This window comes from Furipterus horrens, unplaced genomic scaffold, assembly GCF_987537825.1.
Source record: "Furipterus horrens unplaced genomic scaffold, mFurHor1.1.pri manual_scaffold_12, whole genome shotgun sequence".
Lineage (NCBI taxonomy): Eukaryota > Metazoa > Chordata > Mammalia > Chiroptera > Furipteridae > Furipterus > Furipterus horrens.
The window spans coordinates 54800554-54820802 of NW_028327182.1; the positions used below are offsets into that span (position 1 = coordinate 54800554).

The following is a 20249-nucleotide window of genomic DNA, read 5'->3' on the forward strand; positions in this document are numbered from 1 at the left end:
TAAATAGTTTCACACAATTCCAGTGAAAGTATATGCCGTAGTTGACAACCTCTATTGTAAATGATGGGATATTGAGATTGTTTCCCACCTTTTGCTGTTACAAATGATGCTACAGTGAGCGTACTAGTACATTTGTATTTGCACTCATGGCCATGAATTTCAGTAGTTTAGATCCAAAGGTATGGACTTGCCTAATCCATGGGTTTGACCATTTCAAAGTTTGCTAAATACACAGTGGGACAAAAGTAGATTTACAGAGTAATTACACAAAACAGTTTATTCTTGTATTAGTATTAATTATTGTGTAATTTTCCATATGGACAACTGTAAACCTACTTCTGCCCCACCCTGTTTTTTTAGAATGTAGTTTACTGTTTTGTTTTATTTTGTTTTGTTTTTAAATCTCTTTTGGCTAATGACACTTTCAGGTTGTATCCAATCTACCTTTTATTAGACACCCTTTTAGGCTATAAGTTCATTGATTGTACTTCTGTTTATTCTTTCATTAATGCTGAGTACCTAGAGCTTTTGCTAGCCACTGCACTGGAGATCCAATAATAGTAAGATACAGAGAATGTATAATTCAGATGGGGCATCAGATTTATTCAGTGACCACTACAGGGCAAGTGACAGGTGCTCCACTGGAGCCAGAGAGCATTGGACAGTGGGGGCAACAAACAACATTGGTTTTCAGGAAATACTTCCCAGATATTGCAAAACTGAATCCTTTGAGGCCAATAGAAGTTGACCTAATAGAATGTTCTGGGGAGAGGAGATACCCCATATACAAAGAGAAGAAGGCAAGTGGTCCCTTTAAGAACCTTCAAATCAGATGGAGTGTAGACGGGGAAGAGGGCTCTGGTGAAGGAATCGAGAAAGAGTGGATTGAAAGGTAAGGACTCTCAGACAATCAATGTGAATTATAAGTAGAAGATTAAAGATGGAAAAAAGTAAAAAAAAAAAAAAAAGGTAAGGACTTTTTTTTTTTTTAATAAATAAATTCTTATGCAAAGAACACACATACAGAGCACACAAATTACCAGTAAGGTGGACCGCAGCCCTTTTCCACAATGGGAAAACAGATCAGAAGAGAAAAATAATTCCATCTTGTTAATTGTTTCCATCTATACTGGCAGTTTTTCAAGTAGCATTTCTATTCCTTTGCTGGTGTTCTTGTTTTTTTCCAATGCGGGAATCAGGCTTTTCAGTCCAGCTTTGACTTTGTTTGCGACTTCTTGATCAGAACTCTGAAGAAGGCTAGAAAGAAGAATGACCCCTTGATTCACACTAGCCCAGGACTCCAGGTTCTTTATACCAACATGCTCTACGAGGGTTTTTGCAAAACAACCTTCTCTTCCATATTCTTTCATCTTTTTATCTTGCCCTATTAACCACTTCAGAACAAGATGTCCTGCAAGATGTTCTGCAATGTGAAGCTTGCCATCTTTGCCACCAGGATGCAGTTCTGCTGCCAAGCTGGCGACGGCATTCATGGCAGGCTGAATGTCTACAAGGGCAGCTCCCAGATGTCAGACACCAACACACATGCAGACTTATCTAGCAACACTTCTTAAGCGTGACCCTGCAGATAGCTTAACAAAGCTGGAGAGATGGATTCTAGGAGCTCTCGGCGTTGAATCTCTGGATTTTTCTTACTGTGTGCATTTCCATCTCCTTTCTGTAGAACTTCAATGACTTCTAGTACTGTATGTGCAGGATCTCTGGGGCTTAGTAGCTACAATAGGACCTTCCTTCCATATTTGTCATTTGCTATGTTAGACAGGGAACTAATAATTTCTGATATGATTATCTGCTTCACAAGCTTAGTATCATCAATACAATCAAATGCTGCCAATAAAACCAAATGAAAGTATTGGCCATTAGCCACCTTTTCAACATGTCTTTATTGTTTTCAAAATCACTTTCCTGTCCTTGGGCGTGCCATGCCACAGGCAGTGCATGACCACTCTGGCGCCATCATGTGTGTGTTCCAGGTAGACCACCGCCTTACGGATGGCTTCGATCATTTCTGATCTTAGCTTTGGGGGTGCATAGGTAAAAAAGTCCAAGAATACTTTATGCACCAGTGAGTGTTTAATCACAGCTTCCTTTTGGGCCATTGGAGTTAGAATCTGTTTCATTTCATCCATGATAAGCTCTAGTTTTTCTGGCTGTACCTCTAATACTTTGTCCAGAGTTGGGTCATCTGCTGACTTGTAAAGCTGAAATGTGTTGCCATACAGCTCCTCTGTCAACATGTTCCTCTGCTCCAAAATGGCTTTGTCGTTGTATGCGTACTCCATGATGGCGGAGGCTTCCTTGTGCCTGAGCATCTTCCTCAGGTGGCCTTTAAAACTTCTTATTATCTCCGCAATCTGAGGTTTACTCCCATACATGAGAATTTTCTTAACATTTCTGGAATATTTAGCTTTATTTAATTCAACCAAATCATCTCGCAGTTCTTCAAAAACCTGTTTTCTCTGTTCTTCATTGCCATACTGAATGTCACACTGGATCACACAAGTTGAATCATGTGCAAATGCAATAGTTTTAATTTTTCCTTGAATCAACTTCTGCAAATCACTTATCAACTTCATTCTTTTTTCTTTGTCACAGTCTTTTCTTCTTACAATCTCCCAAATCTGCTTTGCTCAAACAACAGTGTCATAGTTGGTTCTGTCACTGAGTTGTCTGCCCTGCTTCAGCTCTTTCTTCTTTTTGAAATCATCCCATTTGGGTTTCTTGGCAGCTGACTCATCACTTTTACTGTCTGGCTGGAATTTTCTCTTCTTGTGGAATTTATTTGCTGGAATTTGTTCTTTGGTATTTTATCTCCTTGCTGCTTATTTTTGAACTGCTTCACACCTTTTTTCCCTGGTTTTGTGGCACTTTTCTGAAAGTTCTTAGATATGATTTTAGGTCCATCGTCCTTAACAGCTTTTCTTGGGAATGTTTTTGAAGAACCGGAATCATTGTTTTTATAAAATCTTTTCTTTTCTGGAGATGTCTTTGTACCTTTTCCTGTGAATTCTTTTTTTTTTTTTAATTTGATTTCCATCACAGCAACTCGCACACATGTAGTTCAAAGGTAAGGACTTTTTATACCATTGTTATCCAATAGAAATATGAGCCACATATGTAATTTCAAAGTTTCTAGCAGTTATGTTAAAAATGATTTAAAAAGTGAAATTCATTTAAAGATATCTTAATTTAATATATTCCAAAACATTATCACTTCAACGCGTAATCAATATCATAAACTATAAATAAGATATTTTACATATTTTCATACTGTCTTCAAATCTGGTATGTATCTGACACAGACTAGCCATATTCCAAGTGCTCAGCAGTCACACATAGCTGGTGGCTATTGTGTGGGGATGGCACAGTTCTATACCAGGCTAATATGTTTGGGAAGTTATGAATGTGTTCTAAAGGGAACATGATATGATGTGATGAATGGCTTAGAAAGAGAACTGTAGCCATATGAGAAAAGACCAAGACTGGAGTCAGGAACTCTTTCAGGAGCTTCCAGCATTTCAGGTAGGAGAAGGTGCTGGGGGAGGTGGATGAATTCAAGGGATTTGGGGGGTAGGTAGGGAGTGGTTAGTAATATGATTGAATGAATGGACTTGTGAGGAAAAGAGGGCTCAGTGTAGATGGGTTTTCCCACTTCACCATTTGGATGGAAGTAGCACCAGTCACTGGAGAATGAAAGCCTCAGAGAGACCATGTTCATAAAAAGATAAGAACATAAGCTCCATCACAGACGTGAAGAGGTGAGGGCATCAGAGAACATTTCAGTGATGTCCAGTGTGCAGTACCAGTATGTGTATCTCCTGGAGTACTGAAAAGAGATCTGAGCTGAAATTCAAGCATCATACAGTTATTTTAAGTAGTAATTTATCTCTGAAACTAGATGAGAATATAAAAAGTGCAAACGAGGCAAGAGTGGAACATCAGTGTTTAAAGGATGGACAGGCAAGGACAGACCCTCAAAGAAGGTAAAGATAGAGAGGAGAAAAACGAGCAGAGGAAAACATCACAAAGCCAGGGAAGAGAGTACTGCAAAGAACGAAGAACAGACAGGAGAAGAGGAGGTAGGTGATGAGTTAGCAAATGTGTGATATAATCAAAATTGGGTGCAAATTGTGTTTTCTTAACTTATTCCTATCTCCAAACACTCTTTGCATTTTCTAGTGTTTACTTTAAATCTAAGCCTCCCTGACTCCCATTCCTTTAAATGATAGAACAAATGACTATAGAAAGCAAAATCAGATTTGAAATTCCTTTATTCATCTTAGAATTATTTTATGCCTACACTGTCATCAACCTTCATCCTTTAGAAACAAATGATATAAAGTGACAGCAAGAAATATGTACGAAGATGGCAGCATAGGTAAACACAGCTTGCCACCTTGCACAATCACATAAAAATTTGAATTAAAATATAGAACAACCATCACTCGGAACTTTCAGAAATCGAGTTGATGGAAGTATGACAACTACAGAACTAAAGAAACCACATCCATCCAGACTGGTAGGAGGTGCAGAGATGCAGAACTGGCTGCTCCCACATATACATGTGGTACATAAAAATTTGGGAGGGATATCTCAGGAGCAAGGAGTCCCAACCCCACACCAGGCCCCCCTGCCCAGAGTTCCAGTGCCAGGAAGATAAACCCCCATAACTTCGGGCTGCAAAAACCAGCAGTGATTGTGTTTGTGGAAGAAATTTCTGGAGCCCCAAGCAGTTCCTCTTAAAGAACGCATACACTGACTTGATCACACTCACTCCCCCTGAGCTCCAGTACTGGGGTAGCAGCTTAAAAGGCATCAGTGGCATACAAGGAGAAAGTGAACTGTCTGGCATCATGGCAAATGCTGGGGGACAGCCTTCTCTCAGAGAGAAAGGCCAGCCATAGTCCCTTTTCTGAACCCTTCGCCAACAGAGCCACAGAGCCGGCAAGCTGGTTCCATATATGGAGATTCCATCAACCTGGCTAACACTGTTTGCCCCACCCTGGAGATCATAAGAGACTCCATCCCACCTGACTAATGGGCTCGCCCAAGCTGCTTTTCCATATGAATGACTGGTGTTCGCTCATGCTTCACAACTTCCTAAATGTTCTCAAAAAAGCAACATCTAGCCTCAGTGAGCCCCTAGCCACCTATACCTCTTGCTATGGGGCGCCAGGCCTGGCACTAGCTGCCTAGACCCAGACTGGGACACAATCTGACATCACCAGGGGCAGATCCAGAAAGAGAACAAAGTGGTGGCCTACCACAGATTATCACACCATGAAGACAGGAAGTCAAAACAGATAAATATAGAAGCAGAAACAAACAAGAAGAGTCACCTAAAATGGAGAGACAAAGAAACAGTCCCCAAAAGTGAAATAAAAAGAGGAATCCCCGGAAAGAGTGCTAAATGAAATATAGTCATGCAAGCTATCAAACACTGACTTCAGATTAATGGTTATAAGGAAACTCAGTGAGTTCAGCAAGGTCAGAGAAAACTACAAACAACTCCAGGGAAACTAGAAAGAACTCCAGGGAAACTACAAGGAACTTACTGAGAACTACACCAGCATTAAGAAGGACATAGAGACTTCCGGCCAAGATGGAGGCTTAGACGGACGCGCTAGGTCTCCCTCTACAACTAGAGAGGAATACAACTACTTCAAAACAAAGGATAACTAGAAATTCCAGAAAATAAAACTACACGGAAGCCCAACATATGAAGTTATAAACCAGCGGCGCTCTTTGGGCAGGTAGGACGAGAGAAAGGGGGCGGAGCTGTTTGCGGTCGCACCTGGGACAGCGGCGGGGAGAACAACCCCGGCTGCAGTCGAACCCCCGGCAGCTTGCGACCCCAACGCTGGGGAAAGCAGCCACCACATCGCCTTGAACAGTGAGGCCCAGGGGGGCGGGAGGACGGATCCCGGTCTCCTAGCGGAACAACTGTGTGAATCCACCTTGGACCCCCGCCCCCAAAGAAAGCGCCACAGGGCTGCGAAATAGATCGCGGACAGGCGCCGGTCACTGGATTGTGACGCGTACACAGGCACTGCCCCCTACAGCCGGCCCAAGAAAACAAAACGCATCTGTCAAAATGAGGCAGACAACTATAGAAATCCCGGTGGCACAGCTCACCAGGCAACAGATGGAGAACCTGACAGATGAACAGATAAGAAACCTGTCAGATGCTCAGTTCTGGGCCATTGTTATCAGGTGGCTTACAGAATTCACAAAAGATTTGGAAAAAGATGAGAAAGAAGCGAAAAACACTCATAACGAAAGGAACAAAACCACATACGAGACAGATGGTGAGGAAATAAAATCCAGAGTTCATTTCAACAAACCGGAATATGGAGAAGGAACAAGCAGTCAACCAATGCAGCGAGAGGAAATGGGAAGCAACGATGAGAGGATCAGAAACCTCTGGGACAGCTATAAAAGGCCCAACATAAGAATCATTGGTTTGCCAGAGAGCGAGGAAGATGAACTAGAACTTGAAAAATTGAGTGAAAATATAATAAAGGAGAACTTCCCAGACTTGGGGAGGGAAATGGACTTGCAGGTCCAGGGGGCACAGAGAGTTCCAAAGAAGCTGGACCCAGGGAGAACCACTCCAAGACACATTATAATCAAAATGTCGAGGATTAAAGATAAGGAGAGAATCTTAAAAGCAGCAAGAGAGAAGAAAAGAATTACGTACAAAGGGGTCCCAATTAGACTATCAGCTGACTTCTCAAGGGAGACCCTGCAGGCAAGAAGGGACTGGCAAGAAATATTCAAAGTAATGAAAATCCAAAACCTACAACCACGAATACTCTATCCAGCGAAATTGTCATTCAGAGTAGAGGGACAGAGAAAGTGTTTCCAGGACAAAATAAAACTGAAAGAGTTCGTTAGATCCAAACCATTGTTGTATGAGATGTTAAAGGGACTGGTTTAGAAAAAGGAGGATCAAGACAATGAAATCTAAAATGAAAACTGCATCACAAGAAACAACAGAAGCTAGGGAATTGAAACAAAGGCAAACTAAACAGGCAACGAGACTGGAAAGAGAGCTATGGGTATGGGGAACATGTTGGGGGGAGGTCAACGGGGAGGGGGAATGGGGAGAGGGAGGGAGATGATATAGGCATTAAGGATCATGGTAGGAGGGAATGGAATAGACAGAGAGAGGTAGAGAAGAACTGTATGCACAACTAATGGACATGATCTAAAAGGGGGGGACAACTGGAGGGAGGGGGGCCACCGGGTGGAGGGGAGCAGAGGGAAGGGAAATTGACACAAATGTAATATTATAATCAATAAAACACATTAAAAAAAAAAAAGAAGGACATAGAAACTATCAATAAGCACAAGGAGGAAATGAAGAATACAATTTCTGAATTGAAGAACACAGTAGAAGAATCAAAAGCAGGCCAGATGAAGCACAGGATCAGATCAGTGAGCTGGAGGAGAAAGTAGAAAAAGATTCCTAGACAGTGCAACAAAATGAAAAAAGACTGAAAAAGACTGAAGAGGGTTTAAGAGAGCAGCAGGACAACATTAAATGTAATAATATCCATATCATGGGGATACCAAAAGAAGAAGAGGAGCAAGGGATAGAAAACCTGTTAGAAAAAGTAATGACAGAAAACTTCCCTACCTTGATGAGAGAGAAAGTCACACAACTCCAGGAGCACAGAGGGTCCCAAATAGGCCCAAGTCAAAACACATCATGATTAAAATGGCAAAACTTCAAAGAGAAAGACAAAATCCTAAAGGCAGCAAAAGAGAAACAGCTAATAACATACATTAGAGCCCCAATAAGGCTATCAGCTGATTTTTCAACAGAAACACTACAAGGCAGAAGGGAATGGGAAAAATATTCCAAGCAACAAAAAGCAAAGGCCTACAACCAAGACTACTGTACCTAACAATGCTCTCATTCAAAATGAAAGATAAAATAAGGAGTGTCCCAGACAAAAGAAGGCTAAAAGAATACATCTCCACCAAACCAGCATTGCAAGAGATGCTAAAGGGACTGCTTTAAGAAGGTGAAGAGAGAGAAAGAGGGGTGGGGGTAGGGAACACAGGTACAAAGGGGAAAAGTGGCAGTGAATAAGTACCTATCAATAATAACCTTAAATGTAAATGAATTAAATGCTTCAGTCAAAAGAGATATGATAGGTGAATGGATAAGAAAACATTACCCACATATATGCTGTCTACAAGAGACCCACCTCAGAACAAAAGATCTACACAGACTAAAAGTGAAGGGATGGAAAATAATATTTCAAGCAAATGGACATGAAAAAAAAGCTCAGGTAGCAATACTTATATCAGACAAAACAGACTTCACAACAAAGGCCATAACAAGAAACAAAGAAGGTCATTTCATAATACTTAAGGGAACAATCCATCAAGAAGATACAACCCTTGTTAACATGTATGTATCCAACATAGGAGCAAATATATAAGGAAAATCTTGGAGGACTTCAAGAAGGATATTGACAGCAGCACACTCATAGTAAAGGATTTTTACACCCCATTGTTGACAATGGACAGATCTTTCAAGCAAAGAAATACCAAGGATATTGTGGCACTGAACAACACTCTAGAACCAATGGACTTAATTGATATATATATCACCTTTCACCTTAAAGTATCAAATATACATTCATTTCAAATGCACATGGAACAATTTCAAAGATAGACCACATGGTAGGACACAGAGCCTCAACAAATTCAAGAAAATGGAAATTATATTAGGCATCTTCTCAGATCACAATGGCTTGAACCTAGAAATCAACCTCAAGTAAAATACTCAAAAACATTCAAATTCATGGAGTCTGAATAACATGTTATTAAATAACACTGGGGAAGACAGTTTTCATTGAGGTTAGATCTGACACTTGTTTTTGACTAACTTTTGGCATCTGAATCCAAAAATGACCCATTTTTTCTCTATCACATCAACTTTTTAAGGTACAGGATACCCTCCCTTTGTCCCAAAAATCATACAAAATGTACATACAAAGGAAAATAAAGAAAAACTTACCTTAATATATTGTTTGTTTATAGAGTTATTTTATTCATAGAAAGGCTATATATTGTTACTGTAAGTCAAATTGTATATAAGTAGTAAAGTTCTGCTACCAAACATACATATTAAGGTATTTTATCTTTTCAAACAACAGGCTAGGAAATGGCAAAATGAGATACTTGGAGCAATCTCCTTCAGTTGGCAAAGCTTTTTCACAAATTGCTTCATGAGACTCAGTTTTATGTGCAGAGGTTGGAAGATAATGTTCTTTCTGTCAACAAGTGGCTCATGTAGAATGTTTGGATCATCAGGTTTGAGGTCAGATCTTGGAGGCCAATTCAACTCCACCCAATGCTTCTCATGAACTCTGTTCTCCCACATACACAGAAAACAAGGTGTGTCGACGTTGCTGACCAAGAAGGAAGCAGACCATTTGAAGGTCAACACAGATGATCCAGTTGTGCTTGTGATATTGCAACAGATCAATGACTCTCTTTATGTCTTCATATCCTTCATGAAAGTAAACTGAATGGTCAATTGGGACTACACCAAATAAATTGCCATTGTGGAGGAGGACACACTTCAAGCTCCACTTACAGCTATCGATGAACAGTCGCCATTCAGTTGTGTTACAGATTGAAATTCCCAATTGCTTCATTAGACCATGTATGTTACAGCAATACACAAAGCCACCATCACTTTGAAAGTACTGCAGAAATGCACTTCCTCTTGATCGAAAGTAGGATACCTTTGCTTCTTTTCAAGCAAGTTTTTCTTGTGCAGTCTTGATGCTAGAAGTTCCGAAGCCTTTTTTGGATAGTCTCAAGTCTCATGCCAAATCATTCAACTCATGCTGATCAAATCCCTTACGAACTGAGTCATCTTCAATCTCAAAGTCTTCATCATTGCTGTCACTTAGTTCTTCACCATACTCCTGTTTTTCAAAAGAGGGTAGTTCAATGAAAACTAGCACTAGGATTTCAGCTGAATGAGGCACTGGGCATATAGCTGATGGTAGACTAGAATACTCTATTTTACATTAATTTTTCTTGTTATATCCTGATGTTTTCACTCTACAAAAGTAACAGTCACTTGAATGATCACTGGGCTCTCGCCAAACCATAGGTATACCAAATGGCAATTTATCATGTGTTCCCTTTGTCCACATCCGTAAACTCTCGACACACTGCTTGTACACCTTGTGAGGGGCCGAAGACTTATTTTGATCACCACGTTTTACTTTAAAATATGCAAAATGGGCTTGCCTGACAAATGTGCTGATGTTTGTCCTTTGACTGGGAATGGTGAAACTACCACAGATATAACAAAACAAATCAGGGTTGTTTAGGCACTCATGATGAGAAATAGAGGCAGATGTGATTTGAAGGAAAGGAAATAAGTACGTATGTAAATAAAAAAATTAATTCTGCTAACTCTTTGCATACAGACAAAAACTTGGACTACACTTCAGAGTACAATTCACTATATAGATCAGCACACAACCTCTCACCACACTGTCTCATGTGTAACTGAATAGCCTAGACAATTATGAACCTGTCACTGGTCTCTAAGGTCTGTCTCCCAACAATCTCCATTCAAGGGAGGTTTGCTCTTAGCCAATAGGAGAGCACTAGTGCTTCCCTCTATCCAGGCTCAATCCAGCCTAGAGTGGTCGCATTAAGATAAGCTGTAGAGCCCTGGCTGCTGTGGCTCAGTGAATTGAGCGTCAGCCTGGTTCGATTCCCAGTCAGTGCACACGACTAGGTTGCACGTCAGGTCCCCAGTTGGGGGCGCGAGTGAGAGGCAACCACACAGGGATGTTTCTCTCTCTTTCTCCTTTCCTCTCTCTATAAAAATAAATAAATAAACAAATAAATTATTTTTTTAAAAAAAGAGTTAGGTAACATGAAAAGATACTACTCAAATTTAATGTTTAAAAAAAGATAAGCTGTAGAGAAAAACTTGACGTGATAGAAGAAAACGAACTGCAGTTTTGAAATCAGCATGCCTATTTAAGTCTAAAACAGCTGAAAAATCGAAATCAACAGGCATTATGTTAAAAACTGTTCCCCTGTGTAATGAATGGCTCAACAATGAGATCAAGGTTGAAATCAAAAGGTTTCTGGATACAAATGAAAATGAACACACAACAGCCCAGAACCTATGGGATACAGTGAAGGCAGTCCTGAGAAGGAAGTTCATAGCAATACAGGCCTACCTAAATTGGGCAGAAGAATTTCAAGTGAACAACTTAACCCTACATCTACAAGAACTAGTGGAACAACAATTAACAGAGCCCTGAGTGAGTAGAAGAGAGGAAGTAACCAAGCTCAAAGCAGAATTAAATGACATAGAGAATATAAGAACAATTCAAAGGATTGATAAAACCAGGAGCTGGTTCTCTGAAAAGATAAACAAAATGGACAAGCCTTTAACCAGACTCATCAAGAAAATAGAGGACCCAAATAAATAAAATCAGAAACAAAAGAGTAGAAATCACAACCAAACACTACAGAAATACAAAGGATTGTAAGAACAACTATATGACAATAAATTTGACAACCTGGGTGAAATAGGCAAATTTATGGGAGCAGAAAATCTTCCAAAACGAAGTCACGAAGCAAGAGAAAGCCTTAATAAACTGATAACAACTAGTGAAATTGAAGCAGTAATCAAAAAACTCCCGGCACACAAAAGCCCCAGAACCACATGGCTTCAAAGACAAATTTTACCAAACATTTAGGAATGAACTACTATCCTCTTCAAACTTTTCCAAAAAAAACAAGAAGAGGAAGACTCCCAAACTTTTTTGAGGCCAGTATTATCCTGATTCGAAAACAAGGTCAAGACACAACAAAGAAAGAAAACTACAGGCAGATATTGCTGATGAACATAGATGCTAAAATCCCCAACAAAATATTGGCAAGCTGAATCCAGCAATACAATCAAAAGATCATACACCATGGTCAAGTGGGATTCATTCCAGGGATGTAAGGATGGTTTAATATTCACAAATAAGTAAATGTAATACACCACATAAACAAAATGAAAAACATCATATGGTCATATCAGTAGGTGTTAAAAGGTATTTGATAAAGTACCACACTCACTTATGATAAAAATGCTCAGCAAAGTGGGAATATAGGGAAAATACCTCAACATAATAAAGGCCATATATGAGAAAACTGCAGCCAACATCATACACAGTAAGCAAATACTTTATAAAAGCTTTCCCCCTAAGATCAAGAACAAGACAAGGATGTCCACTCTCTCCACTTCTATTCAACATAATTTTGGAACTTCTAGCCACAGTGATCAGAGAAGAAAAAGAAATAAAAGGCATCCAAATTGGAAAGAAGGAAGTAAAACTGTCATTATTTGCAGACGACATGATAGTGTACATAGAAAACCCTATAGATTCTGCCCCTAAGCTACTCAACCTAATTAATGAATTTGGCAAAATAGCAGGATACAAAGTCAATATTCAGAAATCAAATGCATTTTTGTACACCAACAATGAAATATCAAACATAGGAACTAGAAAAATATCACATTTACTATAGCAAGAAGAAAAATAAAGTACCTCGGAATAAACTTAACCAAGGAGGTAAAAGACCTGTACCCGGAAGACTACAGAACACTGAAGAAAGAAATTAAGGAAGATATAAATAAGTGGAAGTATATACCGTGTTCCTGGATGGGAAGACTAACATTAAAATGTCTATACTACCAGAATCAATCTATAGATTAAGCCCAATCCCGATTACAATACCAATGACCTATTTTCCAGATCTAGAACAAATATTTCAAAAATTTATGTGGAACCAAAAACGACCCTGAATAGCCTCAGCAATCTTGAGAGAGAAGAACAAAGTAGGAGCAATCATGATACCTGATATCAAACAATATTACAAGGCCACTGCAATCAAAATAATCTCGTACTGGCATAAGAATAGTCATATAGATCAATGGAATAGAATAGAGAGAACAGAAATAATGCCAGGTCTCTATGGTCAATTAATATTTGACAAAGGGGGCAGGGCCATGAAATGGAATGAAAATAACCTCTTCAACAAATGGCATTGGCAGAATAGACAGAGACATGAAAAAAAAAAAAAATGAAACTAGAGCACCAACTTAACACCATACACCAGAATAAACTCAAAATGGATAAAACAGATAAATATAAGCCACACCACCATAAAAGTCATAGAGGAAACCATAGGTAGTAAAATTTCAGATATCCCATGTAGCAATATTTTCATCAACGTATCTCCTAGTGCAAGGGAAATAAAGGAAAGAACAAAGAAATAGGACTACATCAAACTAAAAAGTTCCTGTTCAGGTAAGGGAAACATCAGCAAAATGCAAAGGGAACCAACTTTATGAGAAAACATATTTGCCAATGATTCCTCAGAGAAGTGTTTGATCTCCAAAATATAGAAAGAACTTATATGACTCAACACCAGGAAGAGACAATCCAATTAAAAATGGGCAAGGGACCTGAACACACACTTCTCCAAGGAGGTCATAGAGGCCCCATAGGCATATGAAAGGATGTTCAACGTCGCTAGTCATCAGAGAGATGCAAATTAAAACCACGATGAGATACCACCTCACACCTGTCAGAATGGCCATCATCAACAAATCAACAAACAAGTGCTGGTGAAGGTGTGGAGAGGAGCAAACCCTAGTGCACTGTTGGTGGGAATGCAGACTGGTGCAGCCACTGTGGAAAACAGTACAGAATTTTCTCAAAAAACTAAAAATGGAACTGCCTTTTGACCCAGCGATTCCACTGCTGGGATTATACCCAAATAATCCTGAAACACTAATTCAAAAGAACCTATGCACCCATGTGTTCATAGCAGCACTATTTATAATAGCCAAGTCCTGGAAACAGCCTAAATGTGCCCATCAGTGGATGAGTGGATCAAAAAACTATGGTACATTTACACAATTGAATAATACGCACCAGAAAGAAAGAAGGAACTCCTACCTTTTGCAGCAGCATGGATGGAACTGGAGAGTATTTTGCTTAGTGAAATAAGCCAGGCAGCAAAAGACAAATACCATATGATCTTACCTAGTATAGGAACCTAATGAACAAAACAAATAAATGAGCAAAATAGAACCAGAAGCATGGAAACAAGAACAGATTGACAGTGACCAGAGGGAAGGGGGCAGGGAGAGAAGGGAGTAAAGAAGGGTAAGGTTCTAGTCAAGGAATTAGTATGAATGGCCCATTGAAATGGAAAACTGTATGGGGATTGACTGTGGGAGAGAGGTGGGGGTGAGCAGGTCATGGGAGAACCTCTAGGGGAAAAGGGGACAACTGTAATTGAACAAAAATTTGTTTTAATTGTAAAAGAGAAAGAAAGCCAAAAACAAACAATAAGAACAAGAATAAAAAACAATCACCCCAAAACGAAGACAGTGTAACTTTAAGCGATCCATCATTCTAATCATCAGGGTGCCAGAAGGAGAAGAGGAAAAGCAAGAAATTTGAAATTATTTGAAAAAGTAATGAAAGAAAACTTCCCTAATTTCATTAACGAAGTAGACATTGTAAGTCCAGGAACCACAGAGAGTCCCAAACAAAAAGGGTATTAAGAGACCACTCCAAGACACATCATAATTAAATTGTCATGGTTAAAGATAAAGAAAGAATCTTAAAAGCAGCAAGGGAAAAACAGGTACCTATAGGGAAATTCCCATAAGACTGTCAGCTGATTTCTCAGAATAAACTGTAACAGGCTAGATGGGATTGGCAAGAAATATTCAAAGACTTGACTAACAGCCAAGATTGCTCTACCCAGAAAAGATATCATATTTGCCAATTGAAAGGCAGATAAAGAGCTTTGCAGACCAGGAAAAAACTAAAGAAGTTCATCATCACCAAACCATTATTATATGAAATGTTAAAGGGACTTATTTAAGAAAAAGAAGACCAAAACTATACACAATAGAATGGCAACAAATACATAAGTATCAACAATTTATCTAAGAATGTAACTAAACAAACAAGAACAGAGGAGACTTCCAGCCAAGATGGAGGCCTAGACAGACACGCTGCATCTCCCTCCACAACTGAGAAGGAATACAACTACCTCAAAACTAGAGACAACCAGAAGTTCCAGGAAATCGAGCTGCATAGACATCCAACAAACACGATATAAAGAAGAAATACAGTATTCCCTCACTTAGCGCGGGTATTATGTTCCAGATCCCCCACCCCCGCGATAGGTGAAAATCCGTGAAGTAGAAACCTTACATTTATTTTAGTAGTTATATATTTTTTAAGGCTTTATAAACCCTTCTCGCACATTTATAAACCATTTCCAGTCCTTATTAACCTTTCCCACTCCCTTATTAACCTTTTCCACACTTTTATAAACACTACTTATGTTCTTAAACATATTCTACACTCTTAAACCTATGTAACTTTAACAACATACATATACAGTACCGCAAAATCTTGCGATATAGTGAAAAATCTGATAAATAATTAAATATAATATTTTTTAAAATTCCATGATACAATGAGGTTGCAATAAGTGAATCATGATATAGAGAGACTACTGCACTCATCCAGACAAGTAGGAGAGGCGGAGAGGATGTGGTGTGGTGACGGCAGCAGCAGACCAGCAGGCAGAGGCAAGCTGGTGGAAAGTGCATTCACACGTTTTAAAAAGTGTGGAGGGACACCTGTAGAGCACTCCCAACTCCTCACCAGACCATGCAGCTCACAGTCCCAGTGCCAGGTAAAATTAAGCCTCATTGCTTCTGACTGTGCAAAGCACTGGGGGTTGGGGCAGAGAAAGAAACTGCCTGTCTCTCAGCAGAGTCCACTTGTTTAAAGGGCCCCCATGGACCTATAACACCCACAGACCCACCCACTCTGGAAACAACGGCCACGGCAACAACTAGAGAAGCGCCAGTCCCAAAGTGGGAGAAGTGCCTGGAAAAGGGGCGAGTGCTAAACAAGCGACATTGTTCCCTCTCAGACCCCTCCCCCACATACAGCACCACAACATGGTGAAACAGGTCTCCCTCTACTGACGAGGAAGCCTAAGGCTCCGCCCCTAACAACATAACAGAAGTGACAGCTCTACCTAAGACACAGAGGCAAACAAACATAGCTGCCTGTCAAGATGAGGAGACAGAGAAGTGTGGCCCAAAAGGGGGAACGGATCAACGTACCAGTGGGAGAACTAAGTGACAAGGAGATAGCCAACCTAACAAACGAGGAGACAGCCAGCCTAACAGACGCAGAGTTCAAAACACTGGTGATAGAGATGATCACAGGATTGACAGATATGCTTAAGTACGGCAGACACATAAGGGAAGAAGTGAAGGCTATGCTAAATGAAACGAAGGAAAATCCACACAAAACCAGTGGTGAAGGGAAGGAAACTGGGGTTCAAATCAATGATTTTGAACATAAGGAGGAAAACAACAGTCAACCAGTACAGAATGAGAAAACAAAAATTGAAAAAAATAAGGAGAGGTTTAGGAACCTCTTGGACAACTTTAAACATGCCTACATCCAAACCATGGGGGTGCCAGAAGGAGAGGAGGAAGAGCAAGAAATTGAAAACTTATGTGAGAAAATAGTGAAGGAAAACTCTCCATATTTGGTGAAGGAAATAGACATACAAGTCCAGGAAGCACAGAGTCCCAAACAAGCTAGACCCAAAAAGGACCACACCAAGACACATCAGAATTAAAATGCCAAATGTTCAAGATAAAGAGAGAATCTTAAAAGTAGCAAGGGAAAAGCAGAAATCTAACTACAAAGGGGTGCATATAAGACTAACAGCTGATTTCTCAAAAGAAACTTTGCAGGCAGGAAGGGACTGGCAAGAAGTATTCAAGGTGATGAAAAGCAAGGACTTAAGACCAAGACTCTCTTTTAATAAGACCCTTTCCAAAATACCTCAAATATTTCAGTTGCCTAAAAACTCCACCTAAAACATCACTCACCAAAATAATAGGGGCAAAAATGTTGAGGGAAAGAAGAGAACAACTTTGGGAACAGTGATTTATCTTGCCTTGCCTTTGATACCAAGGCACTAAAACATTTCTTCTCAACTAACAGTATTTCAGTGCAGAGAGCACATTCCAAAGGGGAAAATAATATTAACGGGATTGGAGGAAAATAGGGAGCCTGAATATAATGTATGTAAGCAGGGGGAATTGCAACTGGAAAGCTGTATTGAAACCAAATTGTGGAAGATAGCTTTAGTAGGCTGAACTGTTACCCTCCCAAAATTTATGTGTTGAAACTCTAATGCCCAGTAATTCAGGATGTGACTGTACTTGAAGAGAGTGCTTTTAAAGAGGTGATTAAGTTAAAATGAGATCATTAGAGTGCTCCATAATCCAATCTGACTTATGTTATTTTTTAAGAAATGGAGAGAAGAAGGGAGGGAGAGAGAGAAAGAAACAGAAAGAGAGAGCATCAATTGGGTGTCTTCTCACATGCACCCCCACCAGGGGTAGAACCCACAACCTAGGTATGCTCCCTGACTGGGAATTGAACCCACAACCTTTTGGTCTGTGAGACTATGTTTCAACCAACTGAGCCATACTGGGCATGACTGACTGGTGTCATTTTTAGAAGAAGAAACTTGGAGATACCTGAGAAACACCGGGGGCATGTGTTCATAAAAGGAAGACTATATGAGGACATAGCCAGTAGGCAGCCATCTATAAAGCCAATGAGAGAGACCTCAAGGGAAACGAAACCTGCAACACCCTGAGCCTCCAAAACTGTAAGGAAATAAATTTCTGTGGTCCATGCCTACCTGGTTTGTAGTACTTTGTCATGGCAACCCTAGCAAACTCTTCAAACTTCAGCTGGGAAGTTCCTTGATCTGGTAAGCCCTACTCACTGGGAATTCAGTTTCAAGAAGTTCATTCAGTTTAACCAAATCTCTTTACAGTCAAGTAATGTGGTTATATAGTTGTATTCTGGAGATGAGCGGCGTGGTTTTAGACAGAGCAACAGTGTATGGCTCAGCTGAAGGGGTAGTGGGTAGGGTTCAAGATACACCATTACAGTTGTGACCCTTTAGAGGTATATTGGCAGGGAAAGAAAGATTGTGGTGCTTTGATGTCTTTTTAACTCATCTGAAATGTGTTTCTATTCTGCTTAGGCTGAATGAACAAGTGATTTGTCTAAGGTGATCTGATTCAGTTCCAGTGCTTCCCAGTGGCCCTCCCTGTATGTCAAACTTCAGTGTTTAACCCTAGTCAAGCAGTAGCAACCCTATTTTTCTTCTTAGAAATGAAAAGAGCTCCTTCTAGATCATCCATGTATAGTATATTTGTGCAAGACCTTTTCTCTCAGCTCTGCAAATATCAATCTAACTGGTAAATGGAGAGGTTCATGTAGGCTCAATGTTCTCACCCAGGCCAGTTTATTTGTGATCAATGCCTTGTGGTGTTATTGCTGCAGAACTCTACCAAATGGGCCAATTCAGGCTAGTCTAATGTTTCTAGAACTACATGTTCTAAAAACCACATGCTCAGTTGCCTCAAATTGGTGCTTGTATTTGATGCTTTCCTCAGAAACTCCAAGAACAGAAGAAAGTAGTTTTAAAACAGTTCATATAATCGGCAACTACATTGCCAGAGCATAGTTGTTTTGTCCTGAGTGGTTTGCAGAGTTTAGGCAGATTCTGAGGCAGAATTGGCAATAGTGAAAGATCTCAAAAATGGTCTCCTGAGGCAGCCGTGGAGGCCAAAAGAGCACAGGATGGCAGGTGCATGAGTATGCACTTAGCAGCCCTGGGAAATCCCACCGGAATCCACTACTTAACTCAATGTCTCATGCAACATGACTATTTTGAATCTTCTCCACATGCCTCAATTCACCAACTCTCAGATTTTACAGGAGAAACAGAAGGCTTTGGGAGGGAACTTTCTTATCTTCCCAACAAAGAAATGTACACTTAATTTATCATTAACATTTCTGTCTTTCTCTCTCCCCGCAACGGAAGGATTCTTCTTTTCTAACTCAAGTCATTGCCCTCTGTTTTAGAGCTATATTGTCACATCATTTCCAGTCCCTTAGGACATCAGTTATCTCTTCTTGCTCATATTTTCAGTCTCGCCCCTTTTTAAAAGTACCCAGGTCTTTCCTGTTAAAAGCAAGCAAATAAACAATGCCATTATTTGATTTTTTTTTTTTTTTTTTTTTTTTACCCTCTATACTGCTAGCCTCTTGTCTTCCTCCTCCTTCACAGCCACGCTTCTTAAAAAAAGCCCTTTATCAATTAAGAAGTACGGATCGGTAGTTACAAAACAGTCACAGGATGTAAAGTACAGCATAGGGAATATAGTCAATAATATTGCAATAAGTATATATGGTGCCAGGTGGGTACTGAAAATATTGTGGGGAACCCTATATGCTGGACACCTGAAACCAATACAAAATAATATTGGAAGTAAACTGTAATTGAAAAAAATGTATATTCTGGCTCTCCCCATCTATTCTCACACTTCCAGACTAATGTTTTTAAAGTTCACATCAGGTTGGATCATCCCCATGCTTAAACCCTTTACATTGTTCTTAGGGTAAAGATGAAGACTCTTAACATGACCTCTGTGGGGTCTGACCCCTTCCTGACCCACCACCCATGCTCTATAGCCATGTTGGTATCCTTCACTTCAGGCATCTAGACAAGTGTCTTTACTGTGTCTTCATCTGTTCTTCTTACTCTCTTCCCCTTCAGATCTCAGCACATTGTCATGTTCCCTGAACAGTGTCATGTTCACATCGTCTCTGGTTCCCTCTATTTCTGCTTTTCCCATGACTGGTTCAAACTTCTCTATCCCAGACACTCTGAGTCTTCTGGAACTCCCCTTCATTTTTTATTTGTTTGTCTCAGGTTCTTCATTTTCTTTGGGAAAGTTTTTAAATTTCTGTCTGTCTTTCTCACTATACCATAAGCTCTATGTATTGAGGATCATGATTGGTTTTCTTATCATTGGATTCCCAGAGCCAAGCATTGGGACACAGTAATATTTAGTAAAGTTAATAAATAAGTTTGAAGTACAGGATTTAAGTTCCAACTTTGGCCATCTCTTCTCTGAATCTGCTTTCTTATCAAATGAAGATACATTTGCCACCTCATCCATGTTTTTAGGATTCTTAGGAGAAAAATAATATATTTTGCAAATGACACTCGCTATTTTC

At 39.8% G+C, this 20249-nt stretch overlaps 1 protein-coding gene and 1 pseudogene across 4 annotated transcripts in view; one reads left to right on the plus strand and one right to left on the minus strand.

Moving 5' to 3' along the window:
• FARP1 (FERM, ARH/RhoGEF and pleckstrin domain protein 1) overlaps window positions 1–20249 on the plus strand; it is a 370189-nt gene that overhangs the window by 255038 nt on the left and 94902 nt on the right. The window lies entirely within an intron of this gene.
• LOC149996208 (pumilio homolog 3 pseudogene) lies at window positions 1125–19864 on the minus strand (annotated as a pseudogene).